At 36.8% G+C, this 9559-nt stretch overlaps 1 pseudogene; it reads left to right on the top strand.

The window, feature by feature from the left end:
* The first annotated feature begins 200 nt into the window (after positions 1-200).
* Positions 201-4020, top strand: LOC116864778 (annotated as a pseudogene).
* The last annotated feature ends 5539 nt before the right edge of the window (positions 4021-9559 follow it).

Genomic DNA, 9559 nt, shown 5'->3' with positions numbered 1-9559 from the left:
ATCTATAATTCTCTCTTTAAACCTTATTGAACATGAGGAGATCTGCAAGGGAGGAAAGGATGCTAGGTGGCAAATGACAGGACCCTTAGAATGTAGCTAGTGCATATATAATGAGACTCAGAAAATATAGAAAGTTAAATTTTTCTTTCATTATGAAAATATGCTTTTAAGAAGAGTTTTCCAGAAGCCCTGTTGGTAAAATGGCCATCATCAGGCCATACACAGAAAGCAGCAAATACAAAGGACCACCTGATCATTTTTCTTCCATGGGGGTAAAATGTTTCCATTTTTAACCTGACACAAATAACTTATGCTCATGAATTCTTAGAATTGGGAAAATATTAGAGATTCTTTAGCTCAAGGCTGGGACCTGGCAGACTTGAGCTACACCCGGCAGTATAGACCCGGCAGTATAGATTCTTTAGTTTAACAACATTGCCATTATTAGATATTAAATGCTGGTCTTAGATGCAGAGGGTCATATTCATTATTTTTAAAGGTCAACACCAGCCAAATGATCAAATGAAAAAAGACCCTAGAACAGGTAAAACAAAGGACGGAGGGAAGAGACTGAGAAAGTAACTCAGAAAGAAAAATAAAATTGTCAAAGAAATGGCTCCAAAGTCAAAGAGAACTCCCATCTCTCCCCTCCACACACACACTTTTAAGAAGATTTCACTTTATCTAAAGAGTAAAGCACATGCTTTTAGATCCAAGGGTACCTGGTTCAAATCTCAGCAGGGGCAGATTTCTCACAAACTAAAAAGGCACTCTCCCTATTAAAGGAACTGACTTAATACAGTTATATGGACCATTATTGTACAGAATGGGGATTCACAAACTATTTTCTAAATGGGCTTTTTTGTGCATGTACAGTAATTCCTATAGAAGCCTTTTACAAATAAAAAAAAAAGAGGAAAAAATGTGGGGGAAATCTAAGAACCCATGATTTGAGCCTTTAATAACTATTGGTGTATTAGAGACAGCCATCTGCAGTAATATAGCAGATCAGGGCTTCCTGGAAATGACCTGAAAAAGCATTCGAAGGATAAAAGCTTAATATTTGTGCAGACGTCAGATGCCTAGAAAAGATGAACAAAATACACCTTGAAGTTTGGTCTCAATGTTGGACCTCAAAATGCATGGTTTCCATGGAACTTCATTTAAACAGGAAGTAGCACTCAAACAGTGCCTCAATAAAGACACTATTTTGCTTGAGATTTCCACAAGAAGACTTTGTTGAGTAAATTTTTATATGACACTGTAATTTGACTGCTGAAATTCCTCCTTAACAGTGAAACCATGAAAAACATGTGGTAAACACTCTATATAATCCACCTTAAAACAGAGCTCTGAGGAAACTATTAGAAATCTACTTCTACACATAAATTTATATATGAAGATGGACTTGATTTGGTTTCACATACTTGTGGTAATTTATATCATTCTCCCTGGGAACATCATTGAGGACAGAATCATATTGAATTTTGAAAATACTTTCTTTTTCACCAGTTTTTGTATATACTTCTCTGGAACCTACTAGAGTCCACATAATTCCAAACTTGGGCAGAGATTCCAAAATATGAGGGACCCAACATATAAATAATCCTTTCAAAAGTAAAATTTATTTCCTACAGAATAAATATGAGTACTAGGTCAATATCTCAGATCATAGACTTTGGAGAAAGTAATTTATTTGACACCTACAATTCATCCGTAAGTTTTATGAACATCTTATCTTTATTATATTAGTTTCAAGTGACAAAAAATGAAATAAAATTTTAAAATTCAAACTGGTTTAAAGAACAGACAAGGAATGTTGGCTCTCATGGTTAATAATAAGAACTGGTTTGGGAGCAAAGCTGGATCCTAAAGTCTGAAGGATGACATCAGAAGTCAGCCTATTTCTCTCTGCCTCTCAGGTGGTCTTCCCTTTAGGTTGGCTTTTCTCTCAGGCAAACACTCTTTTCAGTCCCAAAGGAAGTCTTGCCAGCACCTGCAGGACTGCACACATCCTCCCAAATATGTGTCCTATAGAAACAGCTGTTCCCCTCAACATTGCAAATCCAACCTCCTCTTGAAAACTCAAGCCTTGATTATTGTTCATTTGAACCGGCCTAGGTTTAAATGATAAAATGTACAGGGATTTCCTTTGATTTTAGTCATTGGAGATAAAATAAAACCATTTATATTTCTTAAGAGTTTGACCAAAAGAGTGACCAAAGGACAATTCTCTTGTTTTTCATTGTCTTGTTCATAACAATAACTGACTCAGTAAATTCATTGCAGAGCATATCTAGGAATACACACATGCATACACATACACAGACATATAAACACACATACATACATACTATACAATTTTGGAAACTAAGACTAAGCAATAATGTAGGGTCAGAATCTGGAAACAATTTTAACTGAGTAAAAAGCTACTGAGTCCTGCTAAAAAAAATATAATCTTGATCACATTAAAAAAAAATAGAAGCATAGCCGATCCTCAATAAACATGCATAAAGGAATGAAGGAAATCATCAGAAGAAAAATAAGGCAAGTGAGTGGTATTTCGTGGAAGCTGACAGAAGTAACTGCTTCAATAAAGCAATGGAAATCTAACGAAAATACTCTGGGTGTAATAAGAGTGAAAGCAGCTTCTTCCATTGCAAGACAGCGGAGGATGACTTGACTACTTGCGTGGCACCCTTGTTGGATCCACAAAGTTTCCCGTTGCTCAAGTTTCTCTCTGTAGGAGAGATACACCATGGGAAAAAAAAAAAAAAATTACAAGGAAAATTTGATCTTCTTAGTGATACTGACGTGGTGGGCTTTGCTATGAATGTATGCAAAAACCTTTATTCTAATGATATTCTACATGCTTTGAATGTATCTATTGAATAGGGGTTGAGAACCACAGCCGTTGCACAACTGAAACAGCTTCAGGCAGAGATGGAACCAATGGTGAATAGGTTTGATCCAGAAACTACAAGGCAGATGGGGTCAACCAGCGATGGTCAGAGGCTGTTTGACTAACTGATGGACAAGCATGATTTTAGGCAGTAGTATTTAGATACACTCTACAGGCACGCAAAAGTCCAATATGGATGTGGGAGTTACCCTGGAGCAACAGTATATCTTTACTTCTTTAGAGTGTCAGTTCCAGCAACAGATAGAAATGTTTTGAATTCACTCTGGGAAAAACTGGCCTCCAGATCTTAATGTGGAATTGGGATGCCTCCATGGAAGACTTACAGGGTTGAGAGAGACCACAGAAAATAATTCTGTGAGCTCTCCATTTCGGTCACTTCAACAGCAAACATGTCTTGCCCATCGGTCTCACTTTGTTTTCTTCAACCACCCCAAAAGGTGTGATAACCTCACTGATCTCTTCCTTAACCAGCAACAGTATGTTAATGTAATATACATGATCTGTCTACAGATTCTGTGCTATTTGACGACACCCATCATAACAAACAAAGATGTTTGAAAACACCAGCAGGTGCTAAAATATCTAGTTAAAGTTACTCAACAGGAGTCTTAGACACATAAAGACCCAATTACAGAATTTGTTGAATGATTATCTGTTAACGTTGGATTTGGTGGAGCTCCAAAAAAGCTGAGTAACTGTGAGTCAGTACTTGGGAATGACTTCTTCTTGGTGGGTTGTTTTGAATTTCATTGAAAATGCTCCTCTCTTCATACTTGAGACTTCTTGTCTCATCCACCAGTATATCAGCACTAACATGTTGGCAGACAAACTGAACGTGAGGTGAATTATAAATTTGATTATAAATGTGAGATTGGATGTCAAGACTGATTCTAAGTTAGGTCATGTGGTATGGGTAACAAAGCAGTCTCACCTGAATCAGCAAGTGATTGAAAAGACCAAAAGCCTTTCATTTGGAAGCCAGATGTTGGCCATGAATATTGAGAAGAAACAATCAGAGCAGTATGTTAGAGGCTCCTAACTGGTCAACTCAGGACTCTATTGAAGAACTATATGAAGACAAGATGAAAAATCTGTAAAGATGAAATAAAAAACCATTATATAATGGGTGACATGCATTTTAGAAACAACATATTCAGTATAAACTTTAAGGAACTTGATAAAATTGGCTGTGTCTCATTTTTTTAAAAAGTGAAAGTGAGTTTGGGAAGCTAAAAAAAGCCTGGATGAAAGAATCAAATTGGATATTAAATAACATTCTGTCCTGATTAACATTTAGGTATGATTCCAAAATTTTAGATCCGTAAAATAATTCATGCATCAATTTAGCAAATGAAACAATTACTGAGCATCATAATATTCACTTGGGATATAAAATGAAATTAGAGGTCTGCTTATCAGGGTAACCCTATGGACAACAACAAGAGGGAAGGTGGCATCAATAGAACAGGAAAAACTCAAAGAGGGTTCGTTAGACTTGAGAGGCTAAGTTCAAGGAATACCAAAGGCTGAGTGAGGGATCGAGAATAACTTAAGGAAAATTAAACAATTGACTCTAAAAGAGACCTGATCGTATTCCTTTCACAATAAGAAAATAATAGAATGTGCCTATACATTCTATTGAATAGGGGTTGAGCATGACATTGAGGAGACAGATGTGGACAAATGTCTGAGCCATGGGTGATGCAATAAGGTGCATAAGTAGGACAATGTTATCCAGAAAGAATCTCAGCATGGTGGGGCAGTTTCTAGACAAACCTCAAATATTGTCCGTGAAGCTCAAGAATTTCTTCCAGATGGTTTTCCTAACGTGTCTGCCATTATATTATTCTTTGACTTACGGTATTAATAATTTATTTAATAAACTCTGTTATTAATTTTTGTAAGACTCACTAAAAGGAGCCACGAGTTCTGGAAAAGTGGTTTTCCAGTAGCCCATGGGATAGCCATGTTTTCTAAAAAGATCTCTGCTTTCATCAAAAGAAGGTGGAGTTTGGTTTGGGGAGAACAATTGAAGAGTTTATAATCCAGTAATATTTAATTTCAGAATTCCATGTCATAATGCAGAGCATTTTAGCCACAAAATTGCTCTGAGCCTCCCAAGCCTCAACTGTATGATAGAGGTAATGGACCCTTCACAAAGTCGCTGGGAAAATTAAATTAGATGATAGATTGTAAACCACAGCACAATGTACATCACTGCATAAATTCATTTTTTAAATTTTATTTTGACTCGATTTCCTAACTATACCTAAAATATCGCCATGTTTGTCTTAGTTTCCATAATTCATATTTAAATTTTCTTGTAGTCATAAAAAATTCCTGGCAGTGAACTTCTCAAGTGGTTAAAGTCACTTGACCTTTAGCCTCTTGCTTTAAAAATCTCTCAAGAGATATGTTAAATGGCCCAGAAATATATTGCCTGTCATGTCTTATTGCTTAATTAATGGCCAGCTACGATGCCCTGTATGGACTGCCCCGTAGTAATTGTGAACTGATCTTGTACTCAAGGAAATGAATTGACTCCACAACATCAGCACTGTCATAGAGCATTTACTGTATTTAAATTTCTGCAACCCGTGGAATAGACAGAGCACGCAAGGGCTGGTTAACTGAGCACACAAACATCAACTGAGCAGATAAAACATATTCTGTTGCTCACTGTGCTGCACAGAGAATCATACATTATTGGTTTCTGGAAACTGCTTTGTGAATCAAGTAAAAAGCCACCAAGTAAGCATTTTTATTGTAGCCATATTTATGATAGAACTGGAAGTCACTGAATTCTTTTAATAATAATAAAAAAAAAACCATGGTTTTGAAATTGGTCCATTTGAAGAGAAACAGAACTCTGGAGAGTGGGAAGCAAATATATTATGAAAGTTCATGATTTGAAATAGGTGGTGGAAAGTATATCTCAAAATAAAGGAAAAAACTGGTGATATTTTAAATTCTTTTTTCTTTCTAGATAGAGAGCAATATGACTTGCTAATGAAATGTGACCTAATAATTCTAGATCTTTCCTAATGGATACAAGGTATTTATGACTGAATATGAATTTTAATCCTCTCAGCCTGAATCTACTCCTCTGTAAAGAACTCAGATCACTAGTATTTAAAGATTCATTATAGTATCTTCAAAATAACATTTTCAATATGTCTATGAGGCTATGACATTTCCAGCTTTAAAGACTTACTTTAAGCCACTTTGAGAGGGGGAAAAATGTCCAGAGGGATCCCTCGATTTGAAAGCAACAATCCCCTCACCTGGGCTCTAGTCAAGGAAGAGAGGGAAAAAAGGAGAGAAATAATTGGCAAGTTAAGATATGAGAAAAAGGAAGATCAATGAAAAGGAGGAAAAAAGAGAATCGGGTGAGTAAGCAAACCAGCGTAATTTCAAATTCCTCCGAGATGGGAAAACTGAGGCAACGCTCTCATGACCAAGCAGTGCTATATATAGTGCTGCTTATGAATCAAAATGCTCTATTTTCAAAAAAGGGTGGCTTTTTCAAAAATATTACACTAATTTTTAATTTCATCTGAGCACACTGGCACTTCTCGCCTTTCCTCACTGCCACATCTACTCACCAGGGTAAACGGGCAGAGCACATGACCAGGAGCGTTTCAGCCCTGTGGCAGTTACCCAGAGGCAACGAACTACAGAATACGTTTATTTAGGACACCACACATCCCTAGGGTGCGTATTTGTTTTATAGTCTTGGCTTCTCAACCTGACCCCTCTTCAGGTTGCCAAAAGTAACATCATTCAATTTGTAACTCAATGTTTCACCAACAAGATTTTGTAGACACGCCGAAGACAGCAATCTCTGAAACTAAAAGGTGCCTGGATTAATGGGGCTGACATGCAGCCCAGCACTAAACGGCAGAGGACCAATGAAAACAATCACTGCGTCCTGTGTCAGTTCTGTCTCTCGGTAACTTTGCCTTCCTGCCTAACACGTGGATTTTGTATCATCCTTAAGCTGCTATAATATCGAGACATGAAATTTGGAAGATTTGAAATAAATGTAGCTAAATGGAACTTTTGGATGAAGAATCTCTGATTAGTTCAGATCTGTTAAAGTAATAGGGAAAAGCGCAAAGGATCAAGGCAAGAAAGGCCCCAATCTTTGTTCGATAAGTGATAAAACAGCATTACTTGGGGAAAATTGGCCTGACCTTCACCTGCATGATGCTTCCGCTGCCTCAGTGATTCTTGCTTTGCTCTGATTAGGTAAAGATTGCCCCTTTCCCTGCAGGAAAAGTCAAAGAACAAAAAGGGGAAAGATTCTTGACTTAACTATAAAAGGTTTATTTTTTTAATCACAGCTGGGCTCATCCAAGCCAGTTTCTAATCTTATTTTTTAGGCTAAAAGAAAAAGAAAAAAAAAAACTATCTTTTAAAAGAAATTCTTTGGATCATTTTCTTTAAAACCTCTAGTCTAGATCTCAACTCAACATTTCTTGGATGTATTTAAAAAAATACCAACAACAACAAAAAAAACTCTTTCTCACTTGAAATGATAGCTTTTTTATTTCTTTTAGACTCTGGAATAAGCTCTGTCACGAATGGACAGAAGGGGAAAAGACACAAGGCCCCCTCAGCTGGCTAGAACAGCAAGTAAAATGCATCAGTTGGCAGAATCCTGACACCGTCCCAAGGAAACCTAAAGCGGGTTTCCACCCCCACCCCTCCATGGATGCCCGTGGAGGGCAGAGCTCCATGGAACCCTGATATTAAGTTGCAGACTCTGCCTGTTCATATAGACCAGAGCTTTTCTCTGACATTACTGTCAAACAGCCCCCTGTGTGACTAATATTTTTAACAGCATGCTATTTAAAATTTGACAAGGATATAATAATTCATTCTTCAGATAGTCAACATACTATGAGAGTAAGTCATGTCTTCAAAGTATCTTTCAAAGGGGCTATTAAAAATAGGTTAAATTTTTCCCCCTACAGCATGCAATTTCATTTTGGCTCTACCACTTCAACCACATAAAATTAAATTTTGACTTGAGAGTGACCTACTGAAAATTAGATGGAAAAATAAGGGGAAAGATTGAAATTACTGATTCAAAGGAAACTAACATGTCTGTCTGCAATTTAGCATACAGTTTGCTAAGCCCTCTGAGAATCTTATGTTTCTGGTAGTCGGTATTTTCCTCTTAGGATTCAGATTGTATTTTTAATGGAAATGTTGTAGAACTTAATGGAATGTAATATCTTGTGATATATAGACTTAAGGCAACACAGGAAAAAATTATCCACACATATTTTCTGCCATAACCCTCCTCTTTACTCCCAGCCTTCTTATAATCTATGATCTAGCCACCCAAATCAGCCAGACATTCTCTAAAATAAACTACACTCTTTAAAACTCTTACAGAGTCTTACCTGCTAGTCCTTCTCCTTTGAAATTCTTTTTTCACCAACAATCAAAATTTATTCTAAATGTTTACAAAAATAAAATGACTTCGGAGGCTCCACTTTTAGAACGGTATAAGGCAATAGAAATTAATGTAATTATCCTAACAAGAGTAGAACATCAGTGCTTAGAGAAGACTTGGAGACATTTACTGCAGAACTACGTATAGCAGATCCCACTGAGGCCAAGGGGAATCACGAAAATGTAGAATATTTCACCAACAGATTTTTGGCAGCTTCTACTTTGAATTGTTTTGATTATTAAATGTATTTTTCTTCAAATTTTTGTATGTTTATTTAGATAAAAATGCACACACCAACGTATACCTGTTAGTCAGAAGAGGCTGAGTTGTGCTGTGGTAACAAGCAACACTAAACCGTCAATGGTGTAACACAATGAAAATTAAATTTTTGATCAGGTGAATCCACTGCAGTCTCCTTGGTCACTTTCCACAACACCTGTACTCCACATGTTTACTTGGCATTCTGGCATGCTTTGCACCCTGTTCACATATTTTGTGATCATCTCTGCAGAAGAAGAGCACGAAGAGAGTTCAAGCAATCGAATGCTTCACACAGACCCTCCAGTCATATTTCATTGGCCAAAACATGTCCCATGGCTAAACTCCACTTCAAGGGGGCAGAGAAGTGTAATTTTCCCATGTGCCTCGTAGAAGATGAGAACCAAAGATTGGTGATCAGTAGCAGTGCCTACCAGAAATGCAGATAGAATTTCTCAGTCAAAAGCCTCGCTCTTCTTTTATCTCCAAATTATTCTCATCTTCAACTCTGTGGCTTACAATTATTGCCAAGAGGAGAGTGTATCAAAAAGCTAACACTGCTGGCATTCAACCACAGATGCTGATTTATTTTACCATTACTTAAACAAAGAAGAACATCATCCTTCAAGGTCGCAAATGTTTTTGGCATCTAAATATATCTGGTCAACATAACCTCTCACAGAGCATTGAAAGTATTAGAAAGAGTGAACAGAGTAACAAGAATACATTACAAAATCACCCACAAGAAGAATAACTTAAGTGGAATATGAGATAAAATGCGTTAAAACCAGGTTGATATTTTCCTTTTCTATTCTTTCATAGCAAAAATGTATGGTTTATACCTGCCAATTTTAACTGCTTGGCAATTCTTCCAAGGATTTACTCATGCCATGCATTTAATGACAAATGTA

Source organism: Lontra canadensis, unplaced genomic scaffold, assembly GCF_010015895.1.
Source record: "Lontra canadensis isolate GAN:19392208 unplaced genomic scaffold, GSC_riverotter_1.0 scaffold6, whole genome shotgun sequence".
Lineage (NCBI taxonomy): Eukaryota > Metazoa > Chordata > Mammalia > Carnivora > Mustelidae > Lontra > Lontra canadensis.
The sequence above is the reverse complement of the archived record's forward strand: the minus strand, read 5'-3'. Positions and strand labels throughout refer to the sequence as shown.